General features: G+C 46.4%; 1 protein-coding gene across 13 annotated transcripts in view; it reads right to left on the bottom strand.

Moving 5' to 3' along the window:
* The window catches only part of ZBTB20 (zinc finger and BTB domain containing 20), an 876,097-nt gene that overhangs the window by 380,726 nt on the left and 478,736 nt on the right, over positions 1 to 16,635 (bottom strand). The gene's annotated exons all lie outside the window — the stretch shown is intronic.

Below are 16,635 nucleotides of genomic sequence, written 5' to 3'. Positions count from 1 at the left end.
AGCTTAGGAAATGAATTTTCAAGAAAGGTAATCAAAGGCTGCATATATTAAAACAAAAGGAAAGATGATATAATATGATTTCTAAGTGCCACTTGGACTGACTTTTTAAAGAGATAAAGGAAAATAAATATAAGTACCAAATGAGGGCACATGACTTCTAGAACGTGAAGGAAATAGAAGCGCAAGCAGTTTTACATCGAGTAGGAAGCAAATGCATGAAAATGTTCTTTACCGGGTGTTGAAACCATATGCTTTGGGGAGTTTTTTTAATCCTTACCGCATTTATTTTGTTATAAGACTGTGTGTAATCTCTTGTACAAAACCAGCAAGTTGTTTTCTTTGTTCAACTAAATATAATGCCATCATAAACCAAAGAGATGTGGGGGTGGGGCAATAAACACCAGCGATTAGCTTACAATTACACGCAACGGAGGACAGCAGGAACGCATTTATTGCCAAAAAAAACCTGAATTAAATATAATTATTTTAAAGTGACGGTCCATGTTCATTTTTTTTCTCTCCCTAAGTTACGCGGGGGGGTATTCGGAGCTTAACAGCGTTGATGTCCGCTGCAGAGACGCCCCCCGCTCCCCGCGCTACTTACATCGGAAGGTGATGCTGGTATTTCAGACCCGTTTCAAAAGTCCCGCATCACTCGAGCTAAACAGGAAGTCGCAAGGGATGATGTTGCGGCTTCCTATTGGCACGTGGGGGCTTTTAAACCGCCATATTGATCGTCCTACCGGGGTGACCTACGGAGGTACGTATCTCGGGAAGCAGGGGGTCCCCGGAGCTGAAATTAACCTATTAAGAAACAACAAAACATGCGATGCCGCTTTAAGGATGATTGAAAGTTGTTAACGAAGCAAAGAACATTCTTGGTGATGTGGCACTTTCCCTTTAAAACATTGTGTCACCAATGTGGCCACTTTTATATAAGAGAATGAGGAATATTACTCCCTTCAGCACACCGATGTCCCCGTGGAGCACGGTTTCCGGTTTCTACTGGTAATCGGGGGAAGAATTTCGACAAACATGCCCCGCGGGGTGATAGCTGCCGATGTCCTGTATTCCTCTGGTCAACCTATCAACAGCAGGTGTTCAGAAGCAGCGCACAGGTGAGTCTGTCACAGTGATGTGTGCGAGTGTGTGTGGCAGTGATGTGTGCTAGTGTGTGGCAGTGATGTGTGCAAGAGTGTGTGTGCAAGTGATGTGTGCTAGTGTGTGTGGCAGTGATGCGTGTAAGAGTGTGTGGCAGTGATGCGTGCAAGAGTGTCTGTGCAAGTGATGCGTGTAAGAGTGTGTGTGCAAGTGATGCGTGTAAGAGTGTGTGGCAGTGATGCGTGTCAGAGTGTGGCAGTGATGCGTGCAAGAGTGTGTGTGCAAGTGATGTGCGAGAGTGCACGTGGAAGTGATGCGTGCGAGAGTTTGTTGCAGTCTCTGTGCGAGAGTGTGTTGCAGTCTCTGTGCGAGAGTGTGTGGCAGTCTCTGTGCGAGAGTGTGTGGCAGTCTCTGTGCGAGAGTGTGTGGCAGTCTGTGCGAGTGTATGTGGCAGTCTGTGCGAGAGTGTATGGCTGTCTCTGTGTGAGAGTGTGTGGCAGTCTCTGTGCAAGAGTGTGTAAGAGAGTGAGTCTGACAGTGCTACCAAAAATCTGGTAGTCGCCGATATTTATTTATTTTTGGCGACGGTCTCCCCTTGCGGCCAATCAGGAGCTTCTCCGTGCCTCTGCCCTCCCCCTTTTGTCAGCCAGCGATCTCGCCTAAACTTAAAATATAACTTTCACAATGGAGACGGGTCGCGTCGCCGGCACTATAAGCGCGGCCTAAGAGTGAGTGTGACAGAGTCTGTGTGTCCCAGATACACAATGACACACAGTGAGACAGAGCCGCTGGTAGAAGGGGTGATAGTCGGAATACCACCCCCGCCCTCCTAGCAAAACCCTGCACCTGTCTGGCGCCTAAGTATTCAATATGTTTGCCCACCCCCAAAACCACCAACTGGGAAAAACAATGGCAGTCTCATTCGCAGCAACCTGTCCCAAAGTTAAAAAAACAAAAAACAAGTCGCCGTGCTGTATGACCAAGGAAAAAACGTGTTGCGCAGTGAATAATTATCTCTGCCTCCGAGATGTCAAAGTGAAGCTCGGGTTATTGTACAGGGTTGTTTGTTACCATGGTAACCAATTTATTTTCATTTAAAATATGACATTTCTCTGACGTGGGTCCAGCTAAAAGTCTAAAAATGTTGTTGCAAAATAATACATGTTATGTGTTGTAAGGAGGATGTGTTTCGTTAGGCCGGGTTTATGCTGCGCACGCACGGCAGGCACTCTTCCATGTTTGGCTAATGAAGTTAGCCAAGTGCCCGCGCGCCTAGCGGCGCCGTAGCGCGTTCCGAGGCAGCATTTTGAGGAGTCAAGAGAATTTGTGATACCAGGCGGCTGCCGCGTGACGTCAGTGTCACGTGAGCTGGTTCAGCCAATGAGGGCGAACCAGCTTTGTGACGCCCCCGCCACACCCCTGCACTATGAGCAGAGATCGCGTCTGCTCCAACAGCGCGGCAAGGTAAAAGCTCGCACTCCCGCAAGCAAGCGGAGCGAGCGTATGAGACTTAGGGTGGCAGAAAGGTACCCTAAAAATGTCATCAGAATCGTGTATAGCCTGTGGAGAGAGAACAGACAAACATAAACACACAGGCACACGGGCACACAGACACATAAACACACAGACACACAAGACACACAGACAAATATAGGCACACAGACACACAGGCACACGGGCACAGACACATAAACACACAGACACACAAGACACACAGACAAACATAAACACACGGGCACACAGACACATAAACACACAAACACACAGGCACACAGACAAACATAAACACACAGGCACACAGGCACACAGACACCCCCCAAAGTGGCCACAAAGTCTAGTTAAAGTCTTCGCTGCGCTCGCTCAGCCAATCAAAACAAAAATGCTTGACGATAACTCGTCCTAATCACCTGCAAACTCACTATGGCACGTTCTTCCCTGCAATTAGGTGTAAACACCTCCTAATTAACAACTGATTTAAACAGTATTATGTTTAAGATCCTTTTTATTGCATGTGTCAAAGCTTTGTGAAACACCTTGCATTATTAAAATAGTGAAAGCATGAGAGGTTATGAAAAAGCTAAGAGTTTCACTTAAAAATCAGCTGCTGTATACTGTATGTTTGCCATGTCCCTCTGGCAGCAGGAGGGTTAATCCATTGCAGTCAATTGCAGGGTGAGTGAGAATCCACCTTGAAATGGGTCGCTACCCTACAACAGTCCGGTGATAGCAAATGTACACTGTGCAGTGTGTAATTCCTTAGGCCGGAGGCTTCACAGTACAGTGAATGAATCTCTCCCACCTCCTGACAGCCCACAGGCCCCGGTTTCCTCCAGTGACTTGTACTGGTGTAAGAAGGCTTTAAATAGATCCGGAGTTTTCTGAGGTCAGCACACTCAGGCAGGAATGCAGAGCTGGGGATTTTCACGGCTTGTATGCAAATGCTGTATAAGTTAAGCTACTATGTATAGAATGGAAATAGAAAACATGTGTGCTATTGCTAGGATGAATGAATGAGTAAATGGTAAGGAATTTATTAGTGGGGTTACGCGCAGGCGTGTGCAGTGCACAGAGAGACACTCGCATCCAAAAATACATATTGTCAGATACTTTAAAATATATATATATACTTAATGAGTGTGTCACACACACACACACACACACACACCTTTATTTACATAGTGCCCACAGTGCACTCAGGGCTCTACAATCACAAAACAGTGCAGAGAATTCTAATACAATAAGCGCAGCACAGTCAGACAATAGGAGAGTTATTCCCTGCCCTGGGGAGCTTACAATCTAAGTGGTATATATGCGGATGTAGAAAGACTAAGGCGCCTATTCTATAAGCCTCGATAACCCACTTATCCAGACCTTTTCGGCCTATTCAGTAAGCCTCGATAAGTGGGCGATAAAGGCATGAATCGCCATTTTTTGGCTGCCGTCCAAAACACATCGCCGGGTGAGCGGCGATAAGCCAGTTATCGGCAAGTTTTGCAACGCGTGCCATTCTAGTAGCCGCAATTAGTTTATCGAGGCTAATCGCTGGCGGCACAGCAGAACCAGTGATTTTTTTTTAACGAAGGCTACTAGAATAGGTAAGTGTCATCCGTGCCCCCGCCTGCACCTCTCTTTGTAACAGCTTTGACACCTACACATCCTGCAGAAAAGTCTGCCTGTCCTGCTCACACGTCTATAGCTGCACGTGGCACTTCCACGGCACAGCTTTGTTACATTGAATTTCTCAATCAAATGGTGCGGGCGGCATCTTCTTACACTACCTCATCCAATAAAGAAGGTGCTCACTTACTATCCCATCCTGCCGTGCCCATCACTGAGGTAGACTAGACACTAGAGCAGGGGCGGCCAACTGCGGTCCTCAAGGGCCACCAACAGGTCAGGTTCTAAGGATATCCCCGCTTCAGCATAGGCGGCTCAATCAGTGGCTCAGTCTTCGACAGAATCTTCGACTGAGCCACTGATTGAGCCACCTGTGCTTAGGAGGGGATATCCTTAAAACCTGACCTGTTGGCGGCCCTTGAGGACTGCAGTTGGCCACCCCTGTCCACTGATTGAGCCATCTGTGCTGAAGCGGGGACATCCTTAGAACCTGACCTGTTGGTGGCCCTTGAGGACTGCAGTTGGCCGCCCCTGCACTACTGTTTGAAGCAGGACCTCAGCATGCGTGCGCAGCATTGCAAGCACCTCCGACAGTGAACAGGTTAATATTAAATGGCAGAATAATGTCACTAGTGATACAATCCCCACTTACGGGAAGTACGGATATGGTTAAACCCAACAGCACGTTCTGCAACGCTCTGTCCTGCGGGAAAAACATAGGCGCTGGGACATCGAAGGTGTTAAATTGATGCTCAGAGCCATCGCCGACCTCCACTAAAAGCTGCTAAACGGGAAAGAAATCTGCTTTACCAATCTGCTATCTCACTTTGTCCCCCACGTGGATGGGGGAGGCTGGGTTGTAGAGAAATAAAATGACATGGCCGTGTCAGTGTAAGCGTGGGCTTGCTTTCTCACGTCTTCTTGTCTCTTTCTAGTGGATCTGTGATGGTGCGTAACGGGAGAGATCAGAGTAGGCAGCCAGCGTTTACTATTGATTTACACAACTCGGTGTAATGAATTCAGCACACTAAAGAGGCAGAGAAGGGTGGGGCAGGAGGGAAAGAGGGACTTCTCTGGGAAAGCAGAGAATGGTGAGAAAGGGAGAAAGGGACTTAGAAAAGGGAGTGAAGAAAAGGTGGGAGAGAGAAGAAGAGACAGAGAGCGAGGGTAGGACAGAAGGGGGGCGGGAGAGAGAGACAGAGATGGAGGGTAGGGGGGGGGAGAGAGAGGGTAGGACAGAAGGGGGTGTGAGAGAGAGGAAGAGAGACAGAGAGGGAGTGTAGGACAGAAGGGGGTGTGAGAGAGAGGAAGAGAGACAGAGAGGGGGGGTAGGACAGAAGGGGGTGGGAGAGAGAGGAGAGTTACAGAGAGGGAGGGTAGGAAAGAATGGGGTGGGAGAGAGGAGAGAGAGAAGGAGGGTAGGAAAGAAGGGGGTGGGAGAGAGAGGAGAGAGAGAAGGAGGGTAGGAAAGAAGGGGGTGGGAGAGAGAGGAGAGAGAGAGAAGGGGGTAGGAAAGAAGGGGGTGAGAGAGAGAGGAGAGAGACAGAGAGGGAGGGAGGGTAGGACAGAAGGGGGATGGGAGAGAGAGGAGAGTTACAGAGAGGGAGGGTAGGAAAGAAGGGGGTGGGAGAGAGAGGAGAGAGACAGAGAGGGAGGGTAGGAAAGAAGGGGGTGGGAGAGAGAGGAGAGAGAGAAGGAGGGTAGGAAAGAAGGGGGTGGGAGAGAGAGGAGAGAGAGAGAAGGAGGGTAGGAAAGATGGGGGTGAGAGAGAGAGGAGAGAGACAGAGGGGGAGGGAGGGTAGGACAGAAGGGGGATGGGAGAGAGAGGCGAGATAATTAGTCTCTCTCCTTCTACACCACAAAAATACTTAGCCTATTCAACTCAAGGGAGGATCAAATAGTTGGAATAGTTGCATAGTTTTGCATCTCTCTCTCTCTTCATTGAGTACAGCAAATAAAAATACCATTTGTGAGCACATTGACATGTCTGTGGCAGGTCTGTAACCTGCCTCTCCCCATTATCTCTCAGGGATTCTGGGTAATAACATGCAAATGAACACTCAGGGTATCACTTTTCTTCAGAGTGAAAGTAGGAGGGACTGTCCTCGGTAGTGGGACATTTAAAAAAAAAATGTAACTGCAATTTTCAGAAAGTTTAAAATCAAACTAAAAAAAAAATAATGTTACATAGTTGTAGTCTGTGAAAAACGGCATGTTTAGCTATTCTCATGATCTGCTAAATGTATGCACATCAGCTACTTAAGTTGATCTGTTTCACAGTCTCTAATGATGGCATCATAATTACTTAACAGTTTACCTGTAGATTTGAGGACTGACAAACAGTCTTATCTCCAAAAGACTTCTCGCTGTTTCATTTTGTAATAATAATAAAATAAAAAAACTTCAAAGGCATTTGTTTACCATAGAAATGTTAAGAGTCTATAAACATGTACTATATACTTGTATTTTTCCCCCTTATCTACGTTCCACGTATTAACCCCGACACCCTCCTTAGTTCAGCACTGAAAGGAGGGACGGCCCCTTTAAAAGCCCCCAGTACTGATATCGAAGACTGGGCCACTGATCGAGCAACCTGTGCTGAAGCAGGGATATCCTGAAAACCTAATCTGTTAGTAGCTCTTGACCACTGGAGTTGTCCGCCGTTGGTCTGGACACATGCAAGGTCTGCCCTTTTGACCTTTCTTGATATGCAGTTACCACATCCCCCCCGGGTACCCCCGCCGTGCTCACTGAGGCACGGGCGCCTGGTGGAGCGTGCAGGGACTACAGCCGCGATCTGCGGTCTGTAGGTGGAGCGATAGGATGCGTGGCCATGACGGGGGCGTGGCAATAGAGAGCATATCTGCCCTTCCATTGGCTGCCCGCTGACCATGTGACCGCGTTGCGGCACCGGAAGACACAGTTCTTGTCTTCCCTGCCAGCGTATGCGTCACTGCGCTTTGCCCGCCCACACACACGGCCACTGGGGCCTGCCCCATAGAGGGCTGTGGTGTGTGGTGCACGCGCGGCGGCAGCAGCCACTGGGGACCTGGCCTTGCACACTTACACGCACACTCCCACAGCTTGTGAGTATATTAGCATATCTTGCCCCTTTGAGTACTAGTGGTGGGAAGAATGTATTGGTATTATTTGCCTCGTTTCCTTTGCGTGCTGAAGCACAAGCAATAAATCCCTCCTCGCCGCTGTTATTCTCTCTGTGCTTTTTAATGCTGAGACTCATGAGCTGGAGTGGCAGAAGAAGCTGGCGGGTGCCACTTATTGGGGCTGTTCTGCAGGCATCACAAGGGCATCCAATAGGATAAACTATGCGAGGACAAACAGTGACAGAGCTGTAACACCGCTGGGCACTTTTCCTTTACTGCAACGTCAACATAGGTCCTTCAGTGGGAGTGAGTCTCATAAAGCAGCAATCCAAGCAACATACTACGTGTGTTTTTTTTTTTTAATACATCAGTTCTGCAGAATTAGATAACACTTATTACATTTTTTTTTAAATTCAAGTCAATACCATTTTTAATGAGTTTTAATATACTGAGCATCCTTTGATTTCTATCGCAGGTTTTAGCCCACCTCCCCAGCAGTGCAAGATCTTTGCAACACTTTCCTGTTTGTGATCATTTGTTGCCAATATTCCCAGCAGTTTGAGCTGTAAACTGTAACAATAGATACAGTTACCTCAGTAATATAAGAATACATTGTAGCTGCTGAGTTACACTGATTGAAGGATTGATTGAAACTGAAAGGCGGTCAGTTACTGAACCCTGGGAAGCAGGATCTTGCAGATCGATTACAGGAGAACTAATCGATTGGCAACTTAGGTCATTTTTTTTCAATAAAGGTAATCACAGCTGCATATATTAAAGCAAAAACAATGTTTTATTATTATTTTTTTAAAGTGCCGCTTTGACATAGAAATAACAAATAGTACACAACAAAGATGGAAGTGCGGTTATTAACTTGCCCAGAGACATTACAGCAGGTTGAGATAATCCTTTGCTATGTTATCCTACTCAACTTTAAAACATGAGAAAAAACGGCAGTGCACTGCCAAGAAAACCAGGAGGAGGCTCACGGCAGCAAAAGCAAAAATTTATTTATTCCATAAAAAGATTGGACAAAGGTCCCCCCTAGCCCCAACAAGTATCCACCTACGCGTTTCAGGCTCTATGCCCTTTCTCAAGGTGTACTTTACTCTAAAGAAAGCCGATATTTAAACTATTGCGCTACCGAGTGACGTCACAGCCCGATTGACCAATCGGCTGGCATCTCCTGCTATACGGATCCCCATTGGATAACAGGATCGCGTCATTTTCAACAAACTTTATTTAGAAGAGACAAGTCCCTCTATCTAGTCAATGGGATGTAGAGTCTGAGGAGAAGCCCTCCGATTGGTCCCTTGGCAGTGCACTGCCGTTCTTTCTCCTGCTCCTGCTCCTGTTACTGGGGGACTGCACGCTAGTTATTCCTGCTGAAGAACACTCCCCTGGATTCTGCAATTCAAAAGTGAGTTATACCTGTGGGTTGCCATACCCCTTCATTCTCACTATGGGCCTCATGCAGAGAGCAGCGCTATGCAGAATTGGAGAGGGGGAAAAATTTTACCTTTTTTGGAGAGTTTTTATGTCCATATGCAGAAAGGGCAGAAAACTGCCTTTCTGCATATGGAGAGTTTCAACCAGCGCTATAAGCGCTGTTGAAACTACTGGGGAAAAAATCGCGTTTTTTTTTTTTCCCCTCTCCACTGGCCGCGGAGCGCCAGCTGCTTGGTGGAGAGGGAAAATGTTGAAAATCGCGCCATTTTTTTGCCGCGAACAGCCACTAGATGGCGATCGCGGCTCTCTGCATACGGCAGAGAAAAAAACTGGAGAGATTTTAAACTCTCCAGGCGCGCGGCGAATTTGAAGGGGAAAAAAAAAAAATGGCGCTTTTTTTTAAACTTGCCGGTTTCTGCCTTTCTGAAGGCAGAATCCGCCAATTAATGCCGCTTTCACTTTTTGCGCTGCTCTCTGCATGAGGCCCTTAATGGGACATTTATTGTACTATTCTTTATTGGTGCCTGTGGCATTAAGTACTAGTCCCTTAAACCCTATTAGGGTAACTTTATTGTGTTATACAGATTATTGGGAGCTTGCTTGACTGCAGATATTACGAATGCACTAAGGACTTGTCTTCCTGATGCACTGGCGTTCTACACATCAACTTTAAAACACAAATAATACCACCATTTAATAGCACGGGAGAGAAAAATGTCAGCTCAGTGGCAGAGAGGCTGAAAAAAAGCACACTGAACTTGCCAAAAGAAGACTGTGAAAGATACACTTCCCATAACGTGCTCCGGCCTTTTTTGTTGCTTGTGGGTTAAATAGGAGGATGTGGGGTGACATTCTGCTCAGATTGCAAGGACTTCCCTTCCATACAGATATAGCCAGCCAAGGTCCTGCTGAAAGGAATAACCCCCCCCCCCCCCAGCGCTATCGCGGTCGCCTCCTGCCGCAGCTCCTCGGTTTTCAGCATTTCACTCGCAGCACCCGGGACGGTAAGGCTTGTTCCATTAAGGGTCCAGATTTACTCCAATGTGCTAAGCTATAAGTACAAGGTGCTTTACAACTCACTCACAGGAATAAATTGGCTCTGCACAATTTAGTAATTACGTTTCCTAGTTTAGCAGCAGAGGGCTAGTGCTAAAGCATACTGTATAAGAATACAGAATAATACTGTTTCCAGCTGTACTGGGCACTCGTGGAAAATAGGGTTTAGGGCTAGAAAGATTTCATATCATTTAAAAGTAAAATGCGCATCTGAAGAGCAGCTCCGGTTCCCCATTATATCTGCTGTAAGGACTCTGCATGTTTAGTTATGTAGGTCAGCGGTTTTGTTAAGGGTTTCTCAAGCTGCAGCACAGAGTAAGTCTGCTGTATGGTACGGAAGAAACAGTGACACCTGGGCTTGAAGTTTCACATTATACTAGGCACTTCAGACTATTTACAGGGCGGCGGACAAGACATGTCACTGCAGGTCACGCTGATGACAACAACATATTGATTTTTGTGCACATAAAAGTCTGTTTCATTCGTATAGAGTAAACTATTATGACCATCTTGCTGCTAAGAACTGACTGGTGTATGAATAACACGGAAATATCACATTACAGACACAGTTTATGTCTGCTCGGGTGAACAAGTTCAGAATTATAGTCCTCCGTGTTTGTGGAAAGTCATGGATATATTTCAGGCTGTTTTATCTTATCATTGAACCAATACAGCAATTCTTCATACAGCAGCTGTGATACACGAGCTTCCGAAATCGTATACATCTCACACACCAGTAACATTGTGAATGCTTACAGCAGTCGTAAGTCGCCAGAGATCAGGTAAAGGAACTTACAGAGGCCTTGTGTGCGATCCCCCACCATTTAATTTAAATGCTTTGGGGAAGAGTGAGGGGCCTCTGTTAGCGCCTCGCGCCCCCAGTTTGCGCACCCCTGGCTTACAAAGTATGTATTAATTAAACAGAATTTACTTTGGCCTAAATTGATCTGTTTCAGTATTATACAGTGTTTTTAGGCTTTTTTGGCCACATACCACTTGAAACATTTATCAGCATACTACTGTATTTCTGACATGTCTACCATCAAAACTAGCTTGTGTAGGAAATGTATTTATTGTGTGTAAACCTTACAAGTGAATAGAAAGAAGCACATTCCAAGTATTCAATTGGGTCACAGCCCTGTATACCTTATTGTCACTATGTGCTCAACAGCTGTATTTGTAGGTTTATTTAATCTCCCTAATCTTTTCGGTACAGGTAATCTATCTAATTTTATTCGAGAACAGGTGTGCTCACTTGACTCCACAAGAGCTACAAACAGGCCACGTTGTCATGGCGATAAATACCCAAGAGTATGGTCTTAGTGATAATCAGGGGTATGTTATGTGTGAGAGACCACATCCCACCAGTATTACAAGATCTGCACTGGTTCCCGGTGGAGCAAAGGGTTCATTTTTAAGATCTTGACAGTTACTTTTTAGGCTATCCATGTACTAGCCCCACCCCCCTTACCTGCGGAACAGCCTCATTAACCCACCCAATGAGGCTCTCAGATCTGCATCGCCTTTCAACTGATTGAGCCTCGGTTTAAGGACAACAAAGCTGGCGGGAGAGCTTGTTCAAGAGCCGCCCCAAGACTGTGGAATAAGCTCCCTGCGGCTTAAAAAATTCAGGAAGCGTTGTTTCCATTCATTAAAGGAATTAAAAACCTTCCTTTTAAAAAAAAAAAAACATGGCATACAGACCCCAATACCCTGGCAGCTTCCCTGCTCCCATCCGGGCTTCCTGCCCTTATTAGTCTTCTCGTCAACCAAATACATGTTTTTTTTCCTGGTAGGTCCCGGTTGTAGGTTTGGGATGGGTGCCTTCTCTAAGCTCCTACACGAGCTCTACTACGGAGTTTCTTGGTGAGTAGGGCGTCAGAAATTTTTTTAAATAAATAATAAATAAATCAATATCATAGGCATGTAAAGGACGGCTGGAAGAGCAAGTCCCTGATGTCTCTACGTTTGAAGTAGGTGAATCAGGTGGCAGCTCTCCTTACGATCTTGGGCAAGTCAAGCTTCAGGCATCACAAATGAGTTAATGCAAAAATGCATTTTACAACACTGAATACATGGTCATTAGAAACTATTATTATAATGTGAAAATTAGGTATTCACACAATCATTTGTATATATATATATATATATATATATATATATATATACATACACCTATAAAACAGAAAACATTGTTTGTTTGCTGTGTATCTGGCCAATCTGATTGGTCCGTCGGTCCGTCGCTCAGCCTCTGGCCAATCTGATTGGTCCATGGCCCGGCCCGCCCGCCTCTCATTGGCCTGTGTGGTTCTCTGACCACACCTACCCTCACCCCTGCACACTACTCACACCGTCCGGCCCTCCGATACCGCGTCAACTCCCCCCCCCCCCTCAGCTCACCCGCCGGCTCCCACTCATCAATGACCCCCCCCTGACCCGCAGCTCACTCGCCGGCTCCCTCATCGCGCAGCTGACTGTCCCCTGGGGCGGCCGGTTTGTTACCCCTGGCCACTACTTTCCCCCTCTGCACGTCTTCCCCCTCGCGGCGCCCTTAACCCTGCATGGCCGCGCGCTGCAGGACGCAGGGGGAGCACGGCAGTGGCGGTCGCGGCACGGCTGACTGTCCCCTGAGGCGGCCAATGGGGGGACACGGGGAGCCTCCAGCCTTCCCCCGTGCGCGCCTCCAGCCTTCCCCCGCGCGCACACCTCAGGCCCCATGCCGCCATTCTCGCCCACTAAACCTGGGACAGAGTGGAAGTGCCAACCAAGCTTACCCTGCGCGCGCCTCCAGTCACAACCCGCCAGTCTCGCGCCCCCCCCACCCCCAGCCGCCAACTTCACACCCGCTCAAGGTAAGTCACCCACCCACTGTTTCCCCTCACCCACTGTCTCCCTCCACTCACTCACTGTCTCCCCCACCCACCCAGTGTCAGTAACCCACCCACCAAGTCAGTAAAGTAACCAACCCACCCAGTAAGTAACCAACCCATCCACTCACCCAGTCAGTCAGTCACCCACCAAGATTCACACCCCCACCCAACAATTATTAGGGATTCACATCCCGGGCACCACCGGGTCTCTCAGCTAGTATTTATATATATATATTGTGATGTCCACACCACGTTGCAGTCTCTTTTATCCAGATCAAAGGCAGGGAAACGTAGTATTGATGCACAGGAGGGTTTATTTGCAAGGTACAAAGCAGGAACAGGGTTAACTTATAACATAAAATAGAAACAAAAACCTAACTCCTTTTCAGAGTTCTGACTAATACAGCTTAGTCCCTAACTAACAGTGGGGGAAACCTAAGGTCTTTCCCCACTTTAGACACAGTACCTGCAGCTTCCCTTTGCAGTATCTCACAGGGCTGGCTGTGTGTGTGCCTTCAGACCAGCACAGCAGCAGCCCAGGAAGCTGTCTGTGCTGCCTTTAACCTTGAAGCTCATTAATTAGGGCTCAGGTGAGAGTGAAGGGAACACACCCTGGAAGGTGCTGGGTCCTATGTACCTCCCCTCAAACACCTTTTGCGTCAATATGTGTGTGTGTGTGTGTGTGTGTGTGTGTGTGTGTGTGTGTGTGTGTGTGTGTGTGTGTGTGTGTACCATGTTGGCCGAGCTTAATAATCAAAAACGTCTATTCGTTTTTGATTTTATATATCTGTGAGGCCCCACAGAGGGATGGATCATAATCGTTAACACACATTAAGTGCGTCCTTACCATGGTTTCTCATTGCTCACTACCCACCCGGCCAATGATTAAAAATATCATATTCTTCTCAAACAGACGTTATAGATAAAAACATGGCTCACTAGTGCCATCCCAGTTGGGCAATATGGTTGTACTCCTCAAGACATAAGAGTTCATTTGCATGTTGATGATGCAGTTTAAGATGATTATAATGGCGTTTCGCATGCATCAGGGTGTATTTCAGTAGTAAATGGTAATAAGAACTCATATTTACAAAGCACCTTTCAGGCCCACAGCGCTTCGCAATGATACTGGGAGGAATTTATGCAGAAGCCGCTTGGGTGGGATTTCTGGAGCACATTTCTTGTCTCCTAAGTGTAAAAGGGGAGGAAGGAGTAATAATACTGCAGCTATAATGGCCAATTATAGCTGGATAAATTGGGGCACAAGAGGACAAAAAGACTGTCCTAATGGCGGAAGTCCACTTCATCTTAAAAAATGTGAAGTGTCATTGTATTTCAAAGAGTTAAACAATTCCATGGCATATTTAGGCCCAGATGCACTAAGCTGCGTTAAGCTATTAAAGGGTGTGGTTCCATCTACGGGTTTTTTCTAGGTGGGAAGCGGGGGGTCTCTGGAGCTGTACCACATTAATTTCAACTCCATGGGACCCCCTGCTTACCTCCACAGGTGCCCCCGGTAGCAGCCCCGGCTGGGTACACTATATGGAGGTTTCAATCTCCTGCAGCTTCATATTGGCCAGTGTGCCGTGGAAGATTTAAGAATCATGGAGTACCTGGGGTACCTAAAGAGGTGAGTATCTCGTAGACCCCCGAAGCTGAAAGGACTGCGGTTCAGCTCCGGAGATCCCCTGCTTCATACCTATTTTTGAATGGTTGGAATTCTGCTTTAACCTAACGTTAATGAACGTGAGAGTCGTTGTAACACAAATCCACTAAAGAGAATGACCTGTTTACCCTTGAAATAACATATGGTTACATGTGTCAACCCGTTAGTGCTTATGATACACAAATAAGGCGTTCCCCTTCACATTACATATCCACTACAGGCCGTTCAGGTTAACGCAGCGAATTAACATTAGGATATTTGGGTAATACATAACGGTGGCATTATCACCATCTAGGTTGAAATATCTATTTTACTAGTCATAAGTTACTTAAATACCTCCCCAAATACACCTTTATACATTACATGGGGAGACACCTTTGTCATTGAAGTAATTTAAATATACTTACACATTGCATATAAAAATGAGCATACTGTATATCTCGGGTACAGTATTTCAGGTGTCTCTCCCCGTATTGTACAGAGGTGTGTTTGGGGAGGTATATAAGTAACATGAGACTCTAGTAACACAGGTTTCTCCTTCCCAGACACCCTGCATTTCAGAGTCTGGATGGGAGTAGCGTCACCTTTGGGTAAAACAGGTGTTACGCGAGCCATGTTGCTTGAAGCCAACGCAGTGCTAATGTAATCTGCCATTAAGCCAGGGGGGCTCAACTCCAGTCCTCGAGGTCCCCCAACAGGTCAGGTTTTCAAGATTACCCAGCTTCAGCCCAGGTGGCTCAATCAGTCCCTGCTTCAGCACAGGTGGCTCAATCAGAGGCTCAGTCTTCAACTGAGCTTCTGATTGAGTCACTTTTGCTGGAGCTGGGATATCCTGAAAACCTGACCTGTTGTGGGGAGGGGGGAGGGCTGGCTTGTGTGAGCCCCCCTGTGCTAATGTGTTAAATAACAGCCGTGGTTTTTGCATATAATTACCTTTGTGAATATATGTTAAACTTGGAGGTAATGAATCTTAGTTTGCGTGGGCCTGACTGTTTTAGACAAAGCTAATTTTGGCATTATTATAAAGTTTTTCGGTAATGCAAGTATCTTGGGGTTGAGGAAAATGTTACATTATCAAAGTGTATTTGTAAGGCATTCCTGTCCTTTATGCAGTACAATAGAGAATAGATAACAGTTAGCATGATTGTATAAATCGCTAGCAGGCATAAGTGGGGAGGTCCCTTTTCAGAGGAGCTCACAAATATGGAAACAAAGGAGTGATTAAGGACACATTGAATGCAGGTCAGCAGGGGATATGAAACAGGAGAAAGTGAAGAAGACGCATGTCAACAGATTTGGGGGCCTGTAATGGTGTATCACCGGGATCAAGGCTCCAGGCAGGACAAAGCCGTTTAATGAAGATTTTATTCCAGCTGGAGCCAGCCAACACAGCACAAAAACACAGATCAGAGCTATACTCACTGAAATAGGGACACAAGAGGGATTCCAAGCGGTGTACTGTAGGTGTTGAGCGCCACATTGAAGGATGACCCAGGGTTTGTTCCACACTCCGTTGGGGAAGGATTGGCTAGACCCCCCTGGTACACTTCGCGGCAGCGCACTTTCAGAAGTCCCGCTTACAAGTCCCGCTCTCTGCTTCCCCGGCACAGCTACAGTCCCGGAGCGCAAATGCACTTTTCAATTTCCCGTTAGGCTCCCAGTCTTGTTTTCAGGAAAGTTAAGCAATTTATGGACCTTTTTACGTGACTGCTTACTGAGTCGCTATTCCTGAAAAGAAATGTGTGTAGCCGCTAAGCCTTACGGTGTTCCTATACAGAATGATACTATATAGAATGATACTATACAGAATGATACTACACAGAAGGTGCATAACATTCATCTCGTTACCATTCACAACTGGCGCACGGTAGGTGTGGTTACATCTGTAGGTGAATGTGTTAAGGGTTCGATACATACACATATATATATATATTTAAATAAGCAGATTTTTACAGACCATTACAATTGGCTTTTGATCGGATGAATGATAAATTTTCATAACGTATCAACGTGCTGCATTTGATACAGGTTTTAAAGGACAGAATAATGAATATTTGATCCGTTTCATGGTGCTTTGTGGTAATAAAAGGATTCAAATAGTGTGCATCAAATTTCAATATGTGCTATGCTGTGGCCCAAATGCACTAAAGAGCACTGAACACTTTTTCACTCTATAACTCCCATAAGCCTGATTTAAGGATTGATAAGGTAACGGCCCTTTTATCAATGCGGGCCTTATTTAGTATACTGTATGTGTTCTAATCCTCATGCT

Source organism: Ascaphus truei, chromosome 3 (genome assembly GCF_040206685.1).
Source record: "Ascaphus truei isolate aAscTru1 chromosome 3, aAscTru1.hap1, whole genome shotgun sequence".
Taxonomy (NCBI): Eukaryota; Metazoa; Chordata; class Amphibia; order Anura; family Ascaphidae; genus Ascaphus; species Ascaphus truei.
This window is presented reverse-complemented; position numbering and strand designations above follow the sequence as displayed.